Source organism: Silurus meridionalis, chromosome 9 (genome assembly GCF_014805685.1).
Source record: "Silurus meridionalis isolate SWU-2019-XX chromosome 9, ASM1480568v1, whole genome shotgun sequence".
Classification (NCBI taxonomy): Eukaryota; Metazoa; Chordata; class Actinopteri; order Siluriformes; family Siluridae; genus Silurus; species Silurus meridionalis.
This window is the reverse complement of record NC_060892.1, coordinates 16,699,576-16,724,516: the sequence shown is the minus strand read 5'-3', so window position 1 is coordinate 16,724,516 and position 24,941 is coordinate 16,699,576. Positions and strand designations below refer to the sequence as shown.

Here is a 24,941-nt window from a genome sequence, read left to right as displayed (position 1 = left end):
GGAGAAGGAGAGAGAGACTACAGTAGAATAGAGAAGCAAGTCTTAAATTTAGAACAGGCCTCCTTTCAAGGGCAATGATTCGCTGAATGAGAAAAAAGAGGTGGATCAACATTAGCGTTAAAAGACGAGTGCCGCACTGCCTCTCTCTCTCTCTCTTTCTTCCTCTCTCTACCTCTCTCTTGCTCTTTCGTTTTGGTTTTCTTTTTTTTTTTTAGCTTTTTTTTCCCTCATCGAGAATCTGCCAAGAGCTGCCTGTGTCCAAACGCTGAGGCTCCCGCCATCTGCAGCAAATGTGGTCCATTAAAGCAATACCATATGGACGACAAGCTCTCGCTATTAACACGGCTTCTGGATGCTCTGCCATCTTCCCAACACACACACACACAGCACGCTCTCATATTTTAAAACTTTGAAACGAACTCATGCAGGGTGTGTGGGCTCGAGCAGCGAAGCCAGTGATTCTGTCATGTTATGAAGCTTTGCCTGCAGCTTCCATGGAGAGATTCTCTTCATTCAACACTCAGTAGATGTTTGATGGCCACTAGATATAAAAAAAAAAAAAAACACATCCATCACTTGGCACTAAGAATCTCCCGTCTGCTGCTTTTAATATAACAAGGAGGGGAAGTGAGGTTTTTAAAAATGTCTGTGAGTCAAATCAGGCGCATCAGATCTTCCACCACCATGATGACTGGTTTGTTTGAGAGTCAAGATGCTGGAGAAACCAAAGGGTGTGGAGATGTGGTGAGGAGATGGTAGATCATCTGTGCAGCGCTAGCCGACACCCCCTCAGAGAGAGAGAAAGAAAGAGATGTGTGAGGGAAAGATGTGTGAGAGAGAGATGTGAGAGCCTATCCACCCATTATATAATGTCTCATCTCTTCTCCTATGCAAAGGTCCCTTCTCTGTTCTCCAATACAAACACACATGCACATGCATATGAGGAAAATACGCACCACAAATCAATCACACCTCTGTGAGTTGTCTCCTCAAGAGCCTTGTGGCATTCCTGTTGGTTGACTTTCTGCCCAATCGGGCACTGAGTATGCAGACACCATTCATAATTGGACCGAAAACAAAAAAGAAACATTTCACAAATGCCCTTTTACACCTGGATGTTTCAGATGCCTCAATAGACAGATACTAATGAAACACCTGAACTTATACACAATGGCCACCATTTAAGAAAGCTGATGAATTTTATAAATGACCAAACCGTTTTCGTTTTACATTCACATTTAGCAATGCCGACAAACTCCATAAAAGATGATGCTCACCAAGAGATGAAAAATGGCTAAATGTTAAGAGAGCACATTCTAAGCACACCATGCCTGAAACCGTCCAAATGCGCAGCTCAACCATTTCAGTTCACCGAATAGTGTAAACACATACTTAGAAAAAACACACTAGCTCTATTTTTTAGGGTGCCAATTCCTGGTTCCACGGTACATCATAGATCTATAGATTTAAGTATAATGTAATATTTGTTTTAAATACCTTTTTTTTAATTATGGTTCATTTGTTTTGCACTTTAACTGGCTTCAACCCAGAGCATTTGCCCCAACACTGTGTCACACAGACACATACCTGCGGGTGTTTTCATTTCACACGATTAATTAATCAATGACTGCAATGGAGGAAGTCTCGTGTAGAGAGATTGATGGGGAAATGCAGGAGGATAATCAGTTCTGACAAGAGCATGCACACACACACAAACACACACACACACACACACACACACAAACATACACACAAACACACGACTAGTCTTAGATTATATTTAGCAATGAGAAGCAGGTCCACAAAAACACTGATATATTCTTGTACCAATGTAACCATTATATTTATATAAGGACTTCCTATTAACAATGAAACAAAACACTGTGAAATGTAACCATCTAAGAAAAAGGCTGTAACACTATTCTTGTAAAAATAATTACAGTAATTAAGTAATTAAAATGCCTTATCCTATACAAAGGTAACAAAGGACATGTGTAACTGTGTAATGTCTAGCACTGTAACAAACAAGTCCTAACAGTGTAACACTGTAATAACAAAAGGATTGTATAATATCGCAGAATTCCTGTAACATCTTGTAATATGATGTAGTATTGTGTAACAATGTAACAATGTAACAGTAGATGTAGTATGTGTACCAATGCTATAAAAGATGTAATGGCATGTTACAAAGTAATAAAGCATGTGGTGGTGTGTAACAAAGTATATAACAATGTAGTGGTGTGGATCAATGTAAAAAAAAAAAAAAAGACATTGTACATCATAACAAGCAACTAACATTGTACTATGTTACAATGTAACAACAGATGTGAGGACACACGTGAATCTAATCCTCGATAAGATTTAGAAATCTCTTTTTTCTGTATTGCTTTCAATGTAATCTTCGTGGGACATTTTTATGAATAATTCTCATATCACTAGCTTTAATATGAGTGCAGACTTTTGTCTGTAAGCAGTAATTTGTCAGGTGCGACTCTGTAGCAGGTTAAACGTGCGAATTTTTTCACTGTAGCACCTGAGCGTTAGCACATGCGCTATTACCTCGAGACTAAGGTGGAGAACTAATTTCCATCTGCTGTGTCAAGGCAATCCCTCACCTCGTGCTTGGATGGGGACATGAATAACCTGTGTGTGTGCGTGTGCGTGTGTGTGTGTGTGTGTGTGCGTGTGTGTGTTTTTGGGGCTATGTTTAGTACTAGAGGGAACATGCGTAAAGGACAAGAACCAGCTGTACTGCCCTTCTGAGACCAGAAATCAGATTCCTTTAGAAGCTAAAACGCTGTATTTAAAAGTGACTGATGACAGACTAATTAAATTAGCATTTCAGCTCGGAGACACTGAGCGAGGGGCGGTGTGAAAGGCTTTTGACAGAGCTGGGATATCATACATGGGGGAAGAGTGAGAGAGAAGAAAGAGAGAGAGGGAAAGAGAGAGAAAGAAGGAGTGTGTAAAATAAATCACTATACAATCCAAAAGCGGACTAGATATGAATATCTCCAGGAAGAAGTGTCTATGAAGAACTCCAGAAAAACACACCCACACACACCTTCACTAATATGTCCCGTATCCCGTCTCACCTCCAAGCCCCAAAGCCACACATGTAGTGAATTAATTTGTACGACATTAGGAAGGTGTGTTGAAAGGTGTGTGCTCGTGTCTCAAATTAATCGCACTGCTGGTCAGCATTAGCACCTAGACGCTCGTCATCACAGCACACACACACACACACACACACACACACACACACACACACACACACACACACACACACACTTACGAAGCAGCTAAGGGAGGGACAGGAACTAGTCGGTGTGTGTATGTGTGTGTAAAAGAGAGAGGGAGAGTGGGAGAGAGAGAGAGGATTCGCCCGTTCACATCGGAATAATTAGAACATGTCAGGAAGAATTAATTTCCTCATTTTTCAAAAGGATACACAGAAATTACCATGTTATTATATGACAGGGTCCCTGGGAGAATTGTATTAAATTTGATTTCCAGTGCAGCCACAACCTCCTCGCATCCACCCCTCCTTCCTCCTCCTTCTCTCCTCCACACACATACACACACACACACACACACACACACACACACACACACACACACACACATACACACAACAAATTAAAGTCATAAATAAGATGGAAAGAAGCGGGGCACGGAGCATATGTTTATGGCAATGAGTGAAGCCAGGGGAGCAGAAACAACTATCTTCATTTGGTTTTATTTAAATCAGCTCGACACCATGTGTCTGAATGACAGCGTTCGCTAATGGGGCTCGGATTAGCGGGGCTCCTTGATATTAGCCCGGAGACACGGCAGCCACTTAGCGGGTTACGCACTGTACGCTTCGCCTCACAACCTCACCAGCTGAGCAAAGAAGATGTATTTGTGTTTTGTATTATTAAAATAAAAATAAGAAAAATAAGATTATAGAATAAAATAAGAATATATATATATATATATATATATATATATATATATATATATATATATATATATATATATTAATCTTCAACTATAATATCTATTTTTTCACATCTTGCAACTCAAGGGCAAGATTTTTTTAGCAAAAACCCTCATATCACAACAGCAGCTTGAAATCAGAACACTTCTTTCCATAAATCCTAGAATTGTTCTTGAACATGTACATTTCCTTTCTCTTTTTCCTCTCTGTATATAATAAATGTGGTGCAAAAGCGGTTTTACATGAAAAGCTATGTTTACAGAATGGCGTCTTTGTTCGTCAAGAAAGAAAAAAAATAAAATAAAACGAGAGCGCAAACAATCATAATAGAGTCTGCTACCTTTTTTACTTATTTTTTTATTTTTGAAATAGTGTATATTATGCTTTTGTGAAACTGAACGCAATCAAGGCCAGCGGACGCGTTGCGAAATGCATCGCGATTTAAAAAAACATTGATAAAAATCATCGCTTTGTGTGCGCACACCCTTTGCTAAATGTTTTTATTATATTGCATTATATTACATTATATTATATTATAAAGCGCATGTTATTCACGGCGAGAGTGTCTGTATGTGGATGCGTACATTGGTCGGGTTGGAAGTGTTGAAAGAAAAAAAAAAACAATTAACTGGTCTTCTCTGTTTTCTCCCGAGCGAGAAACTTATCCAAGGTTGTCCTCGGTGAAGTGACACAATACGAAAGCAGCACAGGCATTCAGTCCGAACAATCGGCCGGGATTCGCAGTGTGAACACCGCCTTCATCCGAGATCCATCCTACAACGAGAGGTTTCAAGGCCCCGAGACAAGGCTTTGTGGGGGAGGACAGGAGAAAGGAGAATAAAAAAAGAAACAGGGCCTCTGTATGTCTTTCATTAAGCTTGTTAGCTTATTACAATTCAGTCTCGTTGAAGAAAAGACAGAAAGACGACAAAGTTTTTTTCCTCCTCGTTGGGAATGGGCTTCATTAGACCCAAGCACTCCCCCAAGCCCTGCAAACTTTAAATAATTTGCGAATCAATTAACTCGCAAACTCTCGAAATAACACGGGTTTCTTCACACCCCCGGGGCTGGGGAGCGGCAGTGCGCGCATTATCAGCTCCGGAGGATTCATGGCGTTTTGGGAGAAAAGTTCATGGTTGAAATCATTAATTCATTTTACAGGACTTTTAGTTATGCATTACGCTTCCCAGCTGTGGAAGCCTGGTGATTAATGACATGTTCTTTGCTGCTCTTAGCCGCCGTAAAGCTAATAGGTGAAACTTTGCTTTTTTTTCTTCTTTTCTAGGGTTATGAAAAAAAAAGGAAAGAACGCCACTGTCTGTATTACGTTTTGCTTTTCAGAGAGTCAAATAAACCATATTGTAGTATCAAAAAAGCCATATAGAGTATAAATCTTGGCCAGGGCTGTGATGACCTGTTTCTAAGACATAAATGCACTGAAGAGTGAGAGAGGACGGGAGAAAATGTCAAGTGGCATGTAATTAATGGCTGCTTAGGAATCAAATCCAGACCTTTTAGCCTGAAGTTAAAGAGTGATGAAAAAACACTGTGCATTAAAATTGCTTATCAGCAAACACTTCATCATGTAGAGGTATGACAAAGAAAGACGCTGACTTGTGCAACAATGTACCATTTCACACAGCCTTTTGTTACATTGTTACAAAATGTATAGCAAATTATAAAAAATGAAAATAAAAAACATTGTATAACAATTTTATACCAATTCTTGGAATAATGTACCAAAAGACTCTTAAATCAAAGGATGTTTCAGCACAAAGAAATGTAACTAAATTCTTATGACTATGTAACAAGAACTTTTCGTCCGGTTTCCATGTAAGAAAAGAATCATAATGATGCAGCAAATGACTGTATGAATGAATGTATCAAAACTCATAACAATGTAACAAAAGACATTTGTTGTGTAAACATGTTCTATTACAATTTGAGAAAAGATTTTAGTGTGTACCTATGTAACAAAAGTCTTATTATAACCTAAGACATTTTATAACAATGTAACACAAAGGTTTTGGGCATGTTTTCAATGTAACAAAATGTACAGACCTGTCATTAAAAGCATTCTACTGCGCATTGTAATGTGTATAGTGGCAACCATATTATGAATTTGACAATATATCAAATTTAAATACAACAAAAAAATCAGCATTGTGTAATAATTTAACACAAATTGTTTTAAAGGTGTAACAAAAGACTAAGCATTGCATAACACAGGGTAGCAAAGTTACTGTATGAAGGTAACTAATGATAGCAGAAAACTAACCAGAGTTTAAAACACTTCACCAAGCTTGTCATCCCAATACGTTCCATCTTGCGTTACAATAATTCAACTTCCAGCAATTAAATCTTACTCTCAATTCCCACTGATTAAATGCTCTCGAGTCGTTCCTGCGGGAGAAGAGAATGCAGAGCAGGAGAATTTTCCTGATGAGATTAAAACACTGACCCCAATTGAACATCGTCTCTGACAATAATGGAGGTGAGGGTTAGTGGAGAACTGTAACCAGGGAACGCACAGATAATGGATGAGAAAATAACCACCCAAAGGTTATTCATTTTCATTATGCTGCCTGTTGAGCTGTTTATTTAATTTTTTTCCTTTCCTAGCACAAAATTATTCCTGGAGACCTCCGGCTCCACAGAGACATCAGAGCTGAGACAGGCTAAATGCGAAATGACGGAACGCTCCGGAAAGCTTTATTAGATGAATGGCACGCGCTGACAAAGAGTGTATTCTGCCTATTGAGGAAGCAGAAGAAGGGGGGTGTAAAGCAAGGGGTGCTTGATGGTGATGGTGGGCTCCTGCCTGCATCCTCAGGTGTTTCCAAATGAGTTCACACAGGAGTGATTAAACGGCAGGCACAAACAAGCCACACGTTTGCCCAAATTACTCACCACCTTGTTTTTGTGATTAATTAAACATGCAGATTAAAGTTGCAAAAGAATTTAGATTAATGAGCGCACAAGGCCTCGTTGATGGTAGCGTGTGGAGAATCCGGGGAGGGCACGTTAGAAAAAAATCTAAAACGATGTAGACAAGAGTGAGAGTCGAGTCTAGACAACGAGCAAAGTGCTCTAATGCTTACTGGCAGGTTTAAAATGATGCTTTTGGCATTGTGTTACAGCTAATCGCCATTCAATTAGCCAGACTGCTGATGAGGATGAACACATTTACTGATCAGGACCATAAACATATATTGTATCCGTATAGTATATACATATATGTATGTATACAGTAGATGAACCGCTAGCTTTGGAGTGTACTTTTGTTATAAAAGTTATTGGCCATGCAACTAAACTGTGATTTATACTTCGTTATTCGAATTTCTAACCTGTAATGATATGCATCTCGGACAGAAAGGTGGATTAGGAGTAAACTTGGCACTCATAAAAGTGCTAGCACTCAGTCCAGTCCTTCCTAAATGCTAGCTAAGTGCTGGGCGTATCTGAGGTGTTTCACGTCGCATCTCCATATTTGACCTTTTTTGCTTTCTTTTTCTAAAAACCTTTCTCCAAACATACGTGATTGGCCCAAAAGAGAATCTGCTAAGGAAGTATTTTTTACGCGTAGTTAAATCTACTGAATCCCTTTGCTTGGTCGAAGTTTGAACCACAGTCCAATATTTAACACGCACACACTCACGCACAGTAGTGATTTTTTTTTAAGCTAGCATACAGGACATAACAGAGGTGGGTTTGTTTTGGGGGTAAATCTGTAATTTGATTGAGCAGGTTAAAAAAAATATGTGTTGCGCATATTCACTAAAAACACACACACACATGCATGCACACACAGAGCCTATACTACAAGGCTCACAGTGTTAGCCCATTCCTGGACACACTCCAGGTTGAAGGGCTGATGTTTGCTGTTCTACACCAATGGCTCTTTCACCTTTATTCGGCTCAACAATCAGCTCTTCATGCCCAAAAATAGACACTTGCTGACCCTGCAAGTTATCAACTCTAATATCTGTGTACAAGGCTCTCGGCGTGGCCCGCAGCTGCTGCATGGTGTTAGTTGCCCTCCCAGCATGCTTTAATACTCTAGAACATGTAACAGCATCCTACACGTACAGTCCAGCTCAGCACAAACGCCGCATAGCGAGCCGGTCGTAATGAGATGCACTCGCCAAGGAGCAACTCACTAATATCCTTTTAAAAATTCCCTTTCAAACCATGTAGAAAAGCCTGAGTGGCAGAATAATGGAAATGGCAGTGATATCCTGACACGGGATATCTTCATTTACGGAAAGTGATGCTGCAATTTGAGATGCACTGTTAGATTAATTGAAGGTGGACCGTCCCTTTTTGCCCCCCTATGTGACAAACCTGGGACATGAAGGTGCTAATCACTCCAGGTCCTTTTGTTATTCCACAATCCCTCTCTCTCTCTCTCTCTCTCTCTCTCTCTCTCTCTTTCTCTCTCTCTATCTGCACACTGGCAGCCATTCAGAGCGGACTTAACATGCTACTTACTAGAAAAAAACCCAGGCCGAATGAGGTGTTTGACTTGAAATCACAGGGATAAAGCCCCAGCTTTACCGAATGGCCGTGAACTTTAAGGTGGGATATGTCATTCTCACCGGACTAATTAACACCGGGCTGTTATTTCTTTTTTTTTTGCTCCTTCACGTTAATATTATATGAGTCCGTCCTGTGGCTCATATCCGACTTGACATTTGAAAAAAGATTAATGTGAACTTAACTTTTGGGGGGGGAGCGTGTTTGCCTAACATTACCCAGAAGCAACACTTTGCCAGATATGATCTTTATTACAGCGCTGGGAAAAGAGGAGACGTTTAAAAAAAATGCCATATTGTGGCAGTGCGCTGGGCTAGACTGCACTGCACTGTGCCGCGGCCATATATTTCTGCTGTTTTCTGACGTGTGTCTTTAAATGGAGCTCTTTCTTCATTGCTCTGAATGCTCTTATTGAGTGCAACTGGCAGCCAAGGACTACCAATAACACAGCACACATTAGCATGGAGAATAGATTCACTCTATATGTACACATGGAGGTGTGTGTGTGTGTGTGTGTGTGTGTGTGTGTGTGTGTGTGTGTGTGGGAGTGAAAGAGAGAGAGAGAGAGAGAGAGAGAGAGAGAGAGAGAGAGATAGATAGATAGATAGATAGATAGATAGATAGATAGATAGATAGATAGAGATAGAGAGAGAGAGAGAGAGAGAGAGAGAGAGATGTGTGTGTGTGTGTGTGTCTCTGTGTGAGTGTGTCTCTGTGTGTCTCTGTGTGTGTGTTGTTCCTTAAGAACCTTTTAAAAAATTCCACCTCATCAAATGATCTTAGTTAATATCTCACTTGCATGAGTGTGTAAAAAATTTAAATTAAATATAAAAATTAAAAATAACCGCATTTTATGTCACTGCGTGTTAAGTTGCATAATTATTTCATTTCTTAATTTTTACATCTTGGAAATCTGTTTTATGTTGTAAAATAAATAAGCATTTCAGGAAAGTAGGCAAAAGACACTTGTAAAAAAAAAAAACAGAGTGAAAGAGAGAGAGAGAGAGAGAGAGAGAGAGAGAGAGAGAGAGAGAGAGAGAGAGAGAAGAGCAACATGAGTCTAAACTTTAGAAAAAAAAATTAAAAATTCCAGCATGTACTCACGTAAACAGTGCAACTTTATCCCCAGCTCCCAGAAATCACTTGTTAGTTAATTTTGAATTCATGAAAATGACCTGGAGAGGGAGGAAGAAGAAAAGAACGAGTAACTACATCTGTGAAAACTAAGCAAAAGAGACACTGAGAGAGAGACAAATAAAATGCAAGATAGAATGACAGAGAAAAGGAGATAAAGATTAAAGCAAGACAGACAGAAAGAAAAGTACGGACAAAAAAGCAATACATAGAGTGAGACAGAACAAAGTACAAAGATAGAGAGAGTGACAGTTAAAGAGAGGATGACACAAAGCGATACAGAGAGGGAGAAACAGAAAAAGATAGAGAGAGGGTGAAAGGGGCAAAAAGGAAAAGAGAGATAGACATAAAGACTGGCAAAAAAGAAAAGAGCGAGACAGAAAAGCAAAGAGAGAAAGAAAATGACTGAAAAAATGGGAGAGATAAAAAGAAATAAAAAAGAAAGAGAGACAGATAGAAATATAAATAGAATGAAGAAAGAAAGATATAAATGAAACAGAGAGACACATTCAGAACTAAAAAATTGAAAATTAAAAACTGAAGTGAGAGAGAAGAGAGAGAGAGAGAGAGAGAGAGAGAGAGAGAGAGAGAGAGAGAGAGAGAGATTTGGCTACACACATTAGCAGTTGAAGTAAACAGCCTTTCAGTGTTTCTCTCTCTCTCTCTCTCTCTCTCTCTCTCTTTCGATGTTCCTCTGAGGAACTCAACTCGAGACAATGTTTAGAGTCGGCGTCTCTGATACCTCATTAATCCGTCCTGCGCTGTTTGATTCTACTAATAAATGCCTTTCATATAAAGTGCTTGTTTTATTCAATCTCTCGCTCGACCCTCTCTTGCACTGCGCAGCGCTAATGATTTATTTTGCTCTCGGCCTCAGATCAGCTCGAGCACGGCTCTCCGAATGAGAGAGCGTGAGACAGAGAGGAAGAGAGAGAGAAGGAAAGAGAGCGAGAGCGAGAGAGAGAGAGAGAGAGAGAGAGAGAGAGAGAGAGAGAGAGAAAGAGAGAGAGTGTGTGAGTGTGAGAAAGAGGCCACAAGGGAAAATGCCAACAAACACACTCTTTCTTTAATGTAGATGTGCTCAGCATTTAGCTCTTATTTCAGCAAAAACTTTGGACTTTTCCATTTTTTTAAATTGCGACGTGAGAAAAAAAAAGAGATGAAATGAAAGAGGGAAAAATTGTCTGTGTGTGTGTGTGGGGGGGGGGTGTTGGGGAGGAAGAAGTGCACAAAGCTCATTGATGTTCATTTCTTCGCATTATTCTGTTTTTCACAACAAGCAGGGATCTCATTACCAGCTGATTTATACAATTAGCCTGCCTCGGCACCGCCAATTAAACAAGGACACAGGGGTTTAAGGTCACAGCTAATTGATCCGCCTGCAATTTGTGCTCCCTCTGTCTCCGGCGAGAGGAGAAAAAACAGCATTAAGCGACCAAGCCAGAGGACTGTTCACACAGAGTGTACGAGAACCACAGAATAACCCGTTAGATATGTTCTCTACATAGGCTATATGGACAAATTTTGTGGACACCATACCGTAACATTTCTGCCTTTTGAGCATCCTATTCCACATGTAATTGCCATAACTGTAATAATAATCTCCACTTTTCTGGGAAGATGTTCCACTAGATTTTGAAGTGTGATCGTGGAGATTTTTGAGCATTCATCCAATGTGTACAACATTATAAAAAATTTCAATAAACGTTTCACAATTATTACACATAAATATATATAAGGTTGAGGGCCTGGGGTGCATTCAATGTTCCATTTCATTCCAAAAGTATTCAGTGGGGTTGGGGTCAGAGCTCTATAGCAGGCCACTCAAGAGCTTCCACTCAAACCAATTTAAACAATGTCTTCCAGGAGCTGGATTTGTGCACAGAGACATTGTCATGTCTCCTAGCTCAAGTGAAGGGGAAGTTTTATGCTAGCACATCGAAAGAAATCCTATACATTTTTTGTGACTCCAACTTTGTGGTAACAGTTTGAGAAAGAACCATGAATGGCTTTAAAAGTCAGGCGTCTTTATACTTTCGTCCATATAGCGAACTCACAAGTCTGTTTAAGTATGTGTGGGGGTTTATAGAAATGACACACCCTATTCACACCACCTACGGATCTTCAATCCTGTGTTCTGATTGGTCAGAGGCTGGTGATTCTTAGCGATATAGTTTCCATAGTAACTGTTTGTTCACTGCAATTGTATGTGCTGGATGCTTATAATAACTGAATTTTTTATTATTATAAAATATATATATATATATATATATATATATATATATATATATATATATATATATATATATATATATATATATAAAACTATACACGCCCCTATATATAACTATATATAATGATGTGGTGAAATAATGTGTAAGGAGATGTTTTCACTTGTCACGTGTGTGTATGATAGATAAATACATAAGATGGATAAAGAAAAACTAACATAAGATGAAAGAAAGACAGGCTGGCAGAGAGAGAGAGAGTGTGTAAGAGATTAAGTGCACAAGAGAGAATAAGAGACTTTAGCAGGAGGGTGAAGGAACAAGGGCCCTCTCCAAAAACTTTTGAAATAATGAAGTGACAAAAACAGACAGAAAGGGAGGAAAAGACATGCAGAAAGATAAAGAGAGGAAGGCAGAATAAGAGAGACAAAGAGAGTCAGTGGGAAAAAGCTAGGGACGTATACAGAGAAACAGAGAGAAATAGAGTGAAAGTGAGAAAAAGACAAACTGCTGCTGCATAAAAGCTAAAAAACTTTTCACGGTTTATTCCTACAAAGGATCCGAGAAGGTTCTCTTGAGGGTGAAAGAGAGTGATGTGTGTGTGTGTGTGTGTGTGTGTGTGTGTGTGTGTGTGTGTGTGTGCGCGAATGGAAAGCTGTTGTCATCGAAATCACACCTCAGAGCTGCCAGGCTGTTTGGAGCTCTCAGAGGGGTGCGCCATAGCCCTGTGTGTGTCCCCACACTGTCTCACCTCTCCTGCACTGTTTGTGTGTGTGTGTGTGTGTGTGTGTGTGTGTGTGTGTGTGTGTGTGTGTGTGTGTGTGTGTGTGTGTGTGTGCGCGTACGGGTTAGCCCTTGACAGGAGTGCTAATTCCATAAACGGTTCTCTCCTTCAGTCACATTATATATTCCTCGTTCCTGGTGAGCTTTAATAAAGACTGTCCTGTTTTAATTGCAGGGGGTAAAAAATTAACACGAATTTGAATTTAAAATGTGATGGTAATTGAGAGAAATGATGAGGAATGAGAGGAAGAGGAACGACGTAAACGCTGGCATTTTTATACATGCAATTAATTTAAGCAAAAGACTGATCCAGATAAAAAAATTATCTTTTTTATTATCGCAAAAATAATAATAAATAACAATAATATTGCAATAGGCATGTGAGGAGCGCAGTCAGTGGGACAGAGTGTGTTTTGTGAGTGTGTGTGTGTGTGTGTGTGTGTGTGTGTGTGTGTGTGTGTGTGTGTGTGTGCAAGCAGCAAGACTTTCCTCAATCAAACCCCTTCACTAATTGCGTGATCACGAATTTCACTACAGAGAATTACAATCAGCTCCAAGTCGCTTTTATTAGTTTCCCAACTGTTTTATTACTGAAACATTGTGTCTGTAATTATGCCTGCAGTGAACTCACGCTTTACTCTTCCGCTCTCTCTCGCTCTCTCTCGCTCTCTCTCTCTCTTTCTTAAAATGTGTGCTCCTCAAAACAGAGTAAGAGAAAAGAAGAGAAGAGAAGAGAAGAGAAGAGAAGAGAAGAGAAGAGAAGAGAAGAGAAGAGAAGAGAAGAGAACTGCAAAGTGACAGACAGACAGACAGACAGACAGACAGACAGACAGACAGACAGACAGACAGACAGATAGATAGATAGATAGATAGATAGATAGATAGATAGATAGATAGATAGATAGATAGATAGATAGATAGATAGATAGATAGTGAAAGCAGAGAGACAGAGAATGTGAGATATATAGAGAAAGAGAAAGAAACAAAGTGAAAAAATAAGCACAAAGGGAGAAGATAAAGAGAAATGCAGACAGATGAGATAGAGGGACAAAAATATATCAATAAGATATAGACACATACAGAGACAAAGAAAGGCACAGATAGAGGGAAGCAGAAAAATATGGAGAAAGATTGATAGAAGACAAAGATGGGCAGATAGAGAAAGAAAGTATAAACAGACACACAATAAAACATAAAAATAAAGAGATAAAGAAAGACAGACAGACAGACAGACAGACAGACAGACAGACAGACATAGAGTTACACACAGTGCTCTGTTCTCAGAATGAACAACGTAATATGTTTCAATTAAAACATTTATTTTATTGCTCCTCCACACCAGTTTAACGTGTCTTTACTTAACACAACACTACAACACAAAACACAACACAAAATGACTGCTAAGGCCAAAAGCCAATGGACACACACACAATGCACAGTGCATTAACTCATGATATAAACAGCGGTCTCAACGAAACGTGAGATAGAGAGAGAGAGCGAGATAGAGAGAGAGAGAGAGAGAGAGAGAGAGAGAGAGGAGGTGACAGGTGAAGGAATGACTGTTTATAGCTACTACATTAAAATGGGAAGTCACCTGATTTGCAGACTGAATGGTTTGTAAATTGGTGTGGAATAACAGGAACAAAAAACTTGCGGATGGTATGAGAAAATAACACACAGCAAAAAGTAGAAACTGATTTAATACTGCCTGGTGTGTTTGTCCATAAGGTGACAACAATCAGAACGTAACTTTTTTATTAATGTACAAACATAATCACAAAAATAATCACACACAAACACACACTCTGAGAACACTCTTCCCTCTTACACAGCTTGTTTTAGAGAAAACTCCTGTACAGCAGTATGCTTTTAAACCTCCTCCAAGGTGAGCTTTTAACAGACTAAACCTGCAAACCGAAGCGGTTAAACTCACTGGTCATCTCCTATTGCGCTCCGTGACATGACATGGAACATTTTAAATTGCACCCCATCACCAAAAGCTTTATTCAAGCCTCTGAACCAATGGAAAAAAAAACACATTACCTCTATACACTATTCCCATCTCTGCGCTCTTCTTAGTCCACAACATGTTAAAGAGGAGATTTAGCAAAGGCAGTTATTGGGACAAAAGAGACAATCTCTCCCATCAGCAGGTCGCTCATGTACCTAGTGGAGGCCAGGTTATCTCTCCACCAACAGCAGGGCCAGAACCGGGGCCGGAAAAAAGGGGGGAAATGGGGGAAAATGAAGCAGGAGGCCTTAGACCAGCAACACAGGCTAAGCTGTCATTCGGGATGGGAGGATTGGATGGGAAGCGGAGAGGATGAAGGTGGGGGTTCTCGCTTGAAAAAGCTCCGTGCCTGTCATTCGGCACGGACCCCATTGTCAAATTCAATCTCCAGCCGGACAAAAAGCAACTCGCGCCTGCACTTCTTCCGAAAAGGAAACATGGTTCCCTAGTGGCAAGGCGACTTAATTATCGAGCGAGGAGATAAAGCTATCGGAGAGGAGGTTTAGGAGGAGGAGGAGGAAGAGGAGGAGGACAGAAGGAGGGGTAGAACGTCCTAACAAAAGTAGTACGAGTCTAGTATTAACTAAACATGTCTGTATCAGCTGCTGTGATCGCTAATAATTAGTTGGTTGGTTTTGATATATATTTTGGCAATACTTTATTTTCGTTGTGATGAGACATTTAATGTCAAGGGTGCCAATTGTTATAAAAATAACTAGTATTTATAAGAAAATAATGCAAATAATTTGTGTTTTTTTTAACAAACTGAGATTTTTTTGTCTTATTCAACACAGAGAAAGCAAAAAGAACCTAGTAATAAATCTATTGTGTGTAGTTGCAATAAAGTAAGTAAGAACAATAATTGTTTAAAGACATTGTGTAACATTATATCACGTAAATACATTATAAATGGAAAAAAGCTATTACAATCTTGTATAGTGAGACAAAATGTATAACAGCTGTCGTACAGTACTTTGTGTAATAGCATACTTATGAAGTTCAACATGGTAACAGTTACACCTTGTCATTTATGGTTTTCTTAGAACAACATGCCACACAGTGCTTGTTATTTCTCACACAGCCTGGATGCTGCCAAGGTCAAGCTATGCCAAAAATGCTCCAAATAAATAAAAATCCACCATATCATTGAGATATTTAGTTTTGGTAGAACATGGAACGAAGAGCTCGAGAAGACCGATTGCGCCCCTGGAGTCACAATCATGCGTTCTGTCGCTCTCTCACTCTCCTACTCTCTTATCGCCCACACTCTCTCTCGAGGGGCGTTTTAGCCGCTGAAATCCTGTTCACCACATACTGGTTTTTTAGAAGCTGTGAAATGAGTGCCGGAGAAGCGTGGCCACAATGTCCGCCTGTGTTGCCACTGGCCTCGAAAATGGGCTCGGGGCTTTTTGTCCAGGGAATGCATAAATGGAAGTTTTTAACACCTCAAAGGAAAGAAGGGCTTTTGTGTGGCCGCACTGGTGAAAGTCGTCGCTCTCCTGAGGAGGCAGACGTGCTGAGTGCTGCAGGACAAAAGGACCTGGAGCCCTGAGCAGCAGGAGACGACAGGCTTGGCCATGAGCTCCACACCAATACACGCATGCACATTCACACAGGCCTGCACACACACACACACACACACACACACACACACACACACACACACACACACACACTATCAGTAACATATACATACATACATGCATACATACATACATACATACATATATTCATACACACACACACACACACACACACACACGTGTAATAATCTATAAATCTATAAATAAACGTGAAAGAGGTGAAATTAAAACCTTCAACAAAACACACATTTATTCAAGATGTCCTTTCTTTGTTTAGATATTTAAAAAAAAACTTTACCTAAAAACAATTTTTAATCATTAAACATTTATTTTACTGATGCGCCAAGTCTCATATCAAGCACCAAAATCCGCCATGATGCACACATCCGGCAGTTAAAACCGTCCATGTGGAAACATAGCAAAAGTTCCCTCAGCTGTCCTGATGATTTACGAAATTTAAAACACCATAATTACTTTAAAACATTTACAAGAATATTTTGATTCATGCTCTATGTAAGTACGGTTTCACTAATAATAAACATACTTTTGCATAAAGCATCCATATTTGTCCATGGCTATGTTAATTAGAATTTAAAAAACTTGATAAGTATTAATTTAAGGTACATTTAGAACAGATAAAAATGTGCGATTAAGTTGCGATTAATCACGAGTTAACTCATGACAACAATGACACAATTAAATGTTTGAATCAATTGACAGCCATGATAGATAGATAGATAGATAGATAGATAGATAGATAGATAGATAGATAGATAGATAGATAGATAGATAGATAGATAGATAGATAGATAGATAGATAGATTTATATACAAAAAATTATAAATACGCACACACACACACACACACACACACACACACACACATCTATTTAACAGCTCAGACAAAGGTCAAAACATGCCTCAGTTTCAATCACAAGTGTGATCATTCCAAAAAAAAATAAAAAATTCACACGTTTTTCACGCAGATGCTAAGGAAATCTTTATACAAAAGGAAACAGTGAAAAAACAAAGTCACCCTGATTGATTCAGGGTCTAATTTTGATAGATAGATAAATAAATAAATAAATAAATAACTTTACACTTTAGAAATTCATTCATTTTGTTTTTCTGGCGAACAAAAGCTGACAGCCAGTGCAGACAATCAGCAGTCGCGAGCATCACGCATCCACAATAAACATTTAAATGCAAATAAATCCGAGGCACAAAAGGACCTGCATCTTCTGTCAGTGGCAACATAATCAACCTGCAATTGTCTCCTGACTTTCAGCCATTTTTCCGTGACAAGGTCTAAGCATCGAGCGAGCATCTGTATTCAAATGACTGCACTCTTTAAAACACCAAACGTTTGAGCAGGGGGATTTTTCTTATTTTTTTTCCCTCCCTAACAGTGCCCCAAAAGTCAATCACATGGTGAATTAAACCAGAATAGAATCAATTGATCCAGAAATGATCAGGTTACAATCAAGCGCCATCAGTTGTCGACAAAATAATTAGTAATTTATTTATTTCCTTGTTTTTTTTGTGTTTTTTGTTTGGACTGGAAGTGAGCGTGACACCGTCACATTTTTAAAGATTACATTTGCAACTGAATTGAAAACTGTTTTAGATTAACCGATATGAGACTGAAACGACTGAAATGAACATGAAAAGATGAACACAGGATCGTCCTGTTTTGTAGAGGATAAAGACAAAAACGAGGCTCTGTGAAATGGATGATCTTGTCATTGCTGTGTGTCCTGAATTGTGTTATTCCTCTGATACCCCAGAAGCTTGCCAAACATCCCCAAGACATGTCAGTTCATGTTGTCACTTATGTTACCGCAGCTATAAAGAAACATTTCCTCACCTAAAAAAACCTAAAAAAAAAACATATACTCCTCCTCCTTTTTGCTGAAGATTCACCTTTGACACTGGAGACTCCCTCCATAATTGTGAAACAAACATACTTCCAATACTTCAACCCAATCTGACTGACAAGCTGTTACTCTAGAAACAATAAAGTATTAGAACAACGCACTGTGGTGAGCTACTGTTATAGAAAACTATGTTATAGAATGCTAATGAAATAACAACAGCAAAAAAACACATAAATCCTGGCCACAAACCTGCACATGAAGGGGACGACGATAGGTAGAGCAATGTTTAACTCTGAGAGAAATACAGGAGCAAGAGCGCTTTGCAACGAGTGAAACATTTCCTCTGACATCCTTCTTAGGAATGTAAATCTTATATATGATGGACAGGTGTGTTTACAGCGAGCCCCATACAACTGGTTTACACACTGAAACTATTAACATTATAACCTCTCGCTCAGGCTGTTTACATTAACGCCGATCACGCTCGCTCTTTCCTTTGCTCAGGATAAAAGCCGGCGATTAAACATCATGCCACACAAACGAGTGCGAACAAATGTGTGTTGGGGAAGGATCGAGAGAGAGAGAGAGAGAGAGAGAGAGAGAGAGAGAGAGAGAGAGAGAGAGAAATGATCGGTTTGAGAATATCTCCGCGTTCTTAATTTTCTAGAGAGGGAAATGATTTAAAGGACATGCACAAATCTTGGCTGACGCGACTGGGGCTGGCTAGGCAAATCCTTGCTCTAGTCTTGGCGGAGGAAAAGAAAAAAATGAAAGAAGACCCTGAACACAGAGCACTTTTCCTCTCTCGCTCTCTCCCTTCTCTCTCTCTCCTCTGCTCTCTCTCTCTCTCTCTCTCTCTCCTCTGCTCTCTCTGGTGAAAAACAAATGCATCATTTAAGTCACTGATCGGTGGTATAATTGAGTTTATTACTTTTCCTTTTTCCTTTTTTTTTTTTACAAAAAGAGGGGAAAAAAACAGCTTTTCAACTGTGGAGGTCGAATTATCTCTCCAGTCAGGCAATAAATAAGTCAAACAAGGAGGTAAGGGCTCCTGCTCCTGCCAGCAGTATTTTAGTGCCGAATTCAATTAGTAGGAGAAAAAAAAAAACAGAAGACGCTTGCTTTTGAGCTCGGCTATTAGAGACACGTTCTTTTCCATGATGCCGTAGCAATCAGCTTTTCAGGTGTTGGAGGAGAGACAAGCAGCTGTAGGAGGATGAGAGCGACTTCAGGGACACAATCACGATGAGTTTGGAGAAAAAAAAAATCACGTGGCACATGATTACACCAGCAGGTTGCAGAAAGATATTATTAGCTGTAGTAGTAGTACATTATATACAGTATATATTATTATATCATATCATTATAAGATAATATTTATAAAATTATAGCTAATTATAGCTAATCTTACAGCATTTTCTAACTGTGTGTGTGTGTGTGTGTGTGTGTGTGTGTGTGTGTGTGTGTGTGTGTGTGTGTGTGTGTGTGTGTATTTCCGAATAGTCTAGTAGCAATTAGGCTCGTATATCCTAGTTGGTTATAGCTTACTATAATGCTAGTTTGTGATTAAACATTACAACATGACTTTGTGCTACAACAGTTCCGCTTTAAATTAAGTATTTAAGTAAACGTAGAACAAAGTTCAAGGCGATATACAATATCTTGGCAAATATTGTCAGCCATTTTGAGAATTAAATAAGAGATATTTATTGCCATTCGCTTGCTCTTATATACTTCACTACACTTCATAGCACACACAGTATGCTCTACAGAGCACTTCCTGGTAGCTGTGTTAGCTAGTTAGCTACATTATGGGACAACTGGAAAGCTAAAGCAGCAAGCTAACAAAAGTCAATGAGCTAACTGATATTGGCTCAATGTCAAGGATCAGCTGTTTATGATAACTAAATATCATAAAAATATCACATCCACCAATTTGGTACGTTTTCTGTTGGTTTAAGATCAAATCGCAGTACTAGTGTAAACTTTTATTCATCTTTAATTCTGATTATATTTATTTTGAGCAACAAAGCCATAATCGCAATACTGAAAACAAAGAAAAACATTCTTTGAAAAATCTGCTATTTCTTGCCATTATAGATAAAAAAATAAATAAATAAATTAAATATATATATATATATATATATATATATATATATATATATATATATATATATATATATATAAACACACACTGTTTCTGGTACTTGTTTTTTCTAGTAGGAACATAAGTAATACTGAATTTTCTCTGATTCCTTTCTATTTACGTAACTGTAAGCGTTATTAAACATACATGGTGGTCAGATAATGTACAACAAGGGTAGTAAAGTAAAAAAGAAAAAGAAAAGAGAGACACGAACACACACACACGCACACACATACACACACCTAACTTCACAAAACGTACAATGTGGCCTTTGTGACATAATGCCTGCTCCATGCTGGATTTTTGGAAAATAATCCAAATTTTCCTATCCCATGCATCCAGTAATAACAACTTACATCACATAGTGCTGCTTAGACGTTGCGTGTTTGATTTTTTTTTTTTGTCTAGGTGCAAGAGGGGGGTAAGAGAAACACGACCAAGCAGTTTTATTATGTTCCAGTCGTGCCCAGAGAGCCCGTTAGAGCATGGCACTGGCCGTGTGAAACCTGAGGAACTCCTCACTGAGTTAAGTCTGGAGCTGATGTTAAACAAGCTTAATGTCTGTGAAATAAAACCGAAGATTGGAAGAGTTTTTTAAAGTTTCGGGAAAATATCTAAGAGTGGAGACATAGCAATATTTGAGTAAAAATTTGGTCTGCTTGACCACACACATACACACACACAGCTGATGATAGCAACATGAGGTTAGTATTATGGGTGATGAAAGCACGACAGGTGGGTCACATGGAAAGGTCTCGACATTTCACCGCACCTCTTCAACACATGGCTTGCATTATTCTGCATATGCATAGACACACACACACACACACACACACACACACACACACACACACACATATATATATATATATATATATATATATATATATATATATATATATATATATATATATATATATATATATATATATATATATATATATATATATATATATATATAATTTTCACCAGGTTTGTCCCAAAAAAATTGTGTCAATAAGTGTATGATTTCAGATGGCACACGGGGGAGAAAGGTCACACAAGGAGAAAGGAGGATGCTCAGCTCTCGAACCTTGGCTCTCACTTCCCACTTTCTCCTCCAGATTTTTCAAGCATCATGCAAAGTCGAGTGTTGAAGCAGCGGCTTGATTACCATGGCACATGACACTCAGACACACAGACACACACAGTGGTCTCAGCTTGCAAATTTTATATATATATATATATATATATATATATATATATCAAGGATGTCTCTAAGGGGAACTTTTAGAGGAACTCTAAAAAATCAGCTTTAAACGCAGCGTTTGTGTGGCGTAATGAACCTTGAAACTACAGTAATCGAGGTCTGATTGTTCGCAAAAATGTTTGTTGTCACTCGCTGTACTCACTGGACTTTTATTTTCTTTGCACAATACAAGTTAAAGAATTTTACAGTTAAGTATTATATTCCGTCATTTCTGAAGGTGGTGAAAGGTTTAAAGATAAGCAGCCTTCAGCCATAAATATAGTGAATGCTAAGCTTTTTATATGTTTTTTGTATTTGTTATGTACAGCTCTCCAAGCGAAATAAAAAATAATAAATAAGCCTTGTTCGAAATGAAAAGACCAGAGAAAGGTTATTCTGAGCAGGAAGTCACTTGTGAAATTACAAAAGTGTGAGAGATCGCAGGCTATTGCATGACAGATCGGTGGGATTTTTTTTTTAACAAGAGATGAAAAAAAGACAGAGAGAGAGAGAGAGAGAGAGAGAGAGAGAGAGAGAGAGAGAGAGAGAGAGAGAGAGAGAGAAGTGATTCAATAACAAAAAAAATTCCTTTATCTTCCTTTGGAGTCATGGAAGAATGCTGGCTTTTACTCCTGCACCTTCAAAATATGGATTGTGATTGGTCAGAAGACTAGGTGTTAGAACGACAGCTCTGAAAACTAGTGCAGCTGCAAATCGCAGGTCTATTTACCTGAACATGTTCGTTCTAAGACGTTATCATTTCCATAGCAACAGCTTGTTCACTGAGACTCATTAGCATATAAGTAAACATTTAATTTACTGTTGATAGAAGAAGTCTCCAGTGTCAGCACTTTGTAACTTTTAGAGATAAAGCTGTATTTAGTTTTTTATATATCTTTAGGAAAATCAGTTTCTTTGTAACAAAAATGCAATGAGGGAGAAAAAAGAGAGGTTGGTGAGGGAAGGCCCGTTTATAGCTGGATAAACAAACAAAAATTACAAAAATTGGTTTGCTTGTCGTTATCTAAACGGAATAAAACACTTTAGGATGTGCCGTTTCAGGAAATTTAGCAATGTCAGGGTGCTATCAGTGACTCCGATTCATCACGCCACCCTGTTCCTATAACAGCACAGAACCAAGTCTCATGAAATGCTATCTTGTACACCTTTATTGTGAGACATTTACACAGGAAATGTAATAGGGCTGAGACAGTATCAGGAGATCAGAGCTTTTTGCAAAAGACAAAAAAAAAATCTCCTCAGAACATTTCTGCTTGTTTTTTCCCGTTTGAATATTCATCTAGTTTTCACGTCCCCAAGAAACTCTTCTAATCAGAGTCACTTCCCCCTTTAATCACAGGGGCTGTAATTACGTTCTGATAAAGCGCTTTTTCCCCCGCACTCCTCCATGTCACTCACAGGTCTAGTGCATGGAATACAGTGCTAAAAGCTGTCAGATGTCTCACACACACACACACACACACACACGCACACACAGACGATCATCCCTACACAGATAATTGATATCATTACTGACCTAACATGCTCCACAGAAGCTATACCAGTTAAAAATATATAGACAAATACTACGTATATAGACAAATGTATTGGTACACCTGACGTTTCCAAACCATAAAGCAAACAATTGTGTAGGATTTTTTTGGATGTGGGAACAAAAAATTTCCCCTTTAGTTTAAGTAGAACACTGACAGCACCCCACCCTCCTTATCCTACATTAGAACTTAACTTTATTAATGCCCTTGTGGCTGAAAGAGTGCAGATCTTCACAATCACACTACAAACTCTAAGGCAACATCTTCCCAGAAGAATGGATGTTATTACAACACCAAATGGGGGCTAAATGGGCAATGGGATGTTCAAAAAAGCATAGTATAGTCAGGTGCCCACAAACTTTTGTCCATATAGTGTATATCTAGTCCAGAAATCGGAAATTAATTTTGCAGATATGCCTCAAATCTTTAAACCTCAATGCAAAGGCAAACCCAAAAAAAGCAGCCCAATGGTTACATTGAGGCTCCTGCTTTTCTCTTTGTAAATCCGTCCAACACAGGGATTAAAGGAGAAACGGGAGAAAAAAAACACACGCAGAACACAGCTCTCTCAGTTTTCCATGTTCATCTTGGAAGAGCTCGGCGTCAGGGACGATCTCGAACCGCACATTGATAATGATGACGATTTAATTAGAAGGCTCAACGTGGTCTCTGGAGTTCGCCCAAACTTCTCCACCCTGCAGATGGTGACCAATAAATTTAGCTACACCGAAAAAGAGGACGAACATCTCTTCTTCTCCATCACCACCACCATCATCGTCATCATCAACATCATCATCATCATCATTATCTCAGTCCTGCCACAAAACCAGAGACAAAGATCTTTATAAAACACACACACTCACACACACACACACACACACACATACTCAAACCAAGATCTGAAACTACTTCTCTGTTTGAAATTATGAGTCTGCTTGTACATTAAAAGAAGAGCACGAGAGGGGGAAAAGAGCATGTGTTTCAAGGTGGCCTCAAAATTCTGATAAACAGAAAAACGAAAAAAGGAAGGTGGTGTATAAATACAAACTGTTCAACAAGTCACGGATCAGAGAAAATCTCTTTTCATTTGCATCACAGAGGGGCTGAGGGGACTCAAGTTTTGCTCTGTGTCATAGTTTCGTTTTCTTTCTTGCTTACTTAATTTTTTTAATAGAGAGCTACAAGGGATGAAAATAGAGGGTGAAAGTGTTTCACTTAATCTAATAATCCCTTCTTCTTCTATTTTATCATCATCAATTTTTTTCATTATCCTTCTCTTTTTTGGGGTGTATATATTCTCCTGCCCACTCAGCTCAGAGCCAGCGACTCACACTGTTGGTGGGTGTCCGGCGTGTGCCAGTGTGGCTGTTCTTTAAGACCATCAAAGAGGCTCTTGGGGGAAAAGCTCGGGAGGCAAAACCGCACATTTTCCTCCATCGTTTCAACAGTTTTTCCATTTAAAAAAATAGGGGGAAAATAGCAAAAAATATTACACTATTATGGCTCTTTCACTCAATAAACTTTTGACAGGCATGCTGTGAGAAATATGAAGAAGATAGAAAAGAAAGAAAGAAAGAAAGAAAGAAAGAAAGAAAGAAAGAAAGAAAGAAAGAAAGAAAGAAAGAAAGAAAGAAAGAAAGAAAGAATGAATTTAGGCTTTAAAGTGATAGTCCTGAAATAGGCAGTAGCTTGATGAACTGATGAAAAGAAAGGATGTGTTTTAATTTGTTCGTACATTGTTTTCCATTCGGTTGTGCCAAAGCAAAAAAAAAAAGAAAAAGAGAAAAAATTTTCAGATTTTCCATTTCACTTTTGCTGTGGTTTAATTTGAAGAAGAATGAAAGAGAGAAAGACAGCGAGAAGTGTCTTTGCTTTAGAGAC

At 38.8% G+C, this 24,941-nt stretch overlaps 1 protein-coding gene across 6 annotated transcripts in view; it reads right to left on the bottom strand.

Annotated features, from left to right (window-relative positions):
* sox6 (SRY-box transcription factor 6) overlaps positions 1-24,941 on the bottom strand; it is a 167,811-nt gene that overhangs the window by 129,199 nt on the left and 13,671 nt on the right. For all 6 annotated transcript variants that reach the window (XM_046857350.1, XM_046857351.1, XM_046857349.1 and 3 more), the window contains exon 3: positions 9,623-9,693. The gene's annotated coding sequence lies outside the window, so the exon portion shown is untranslated. The remainder of the gene's footprint in view (positions 1-9,622; positions 9,694-24,941) is intronic.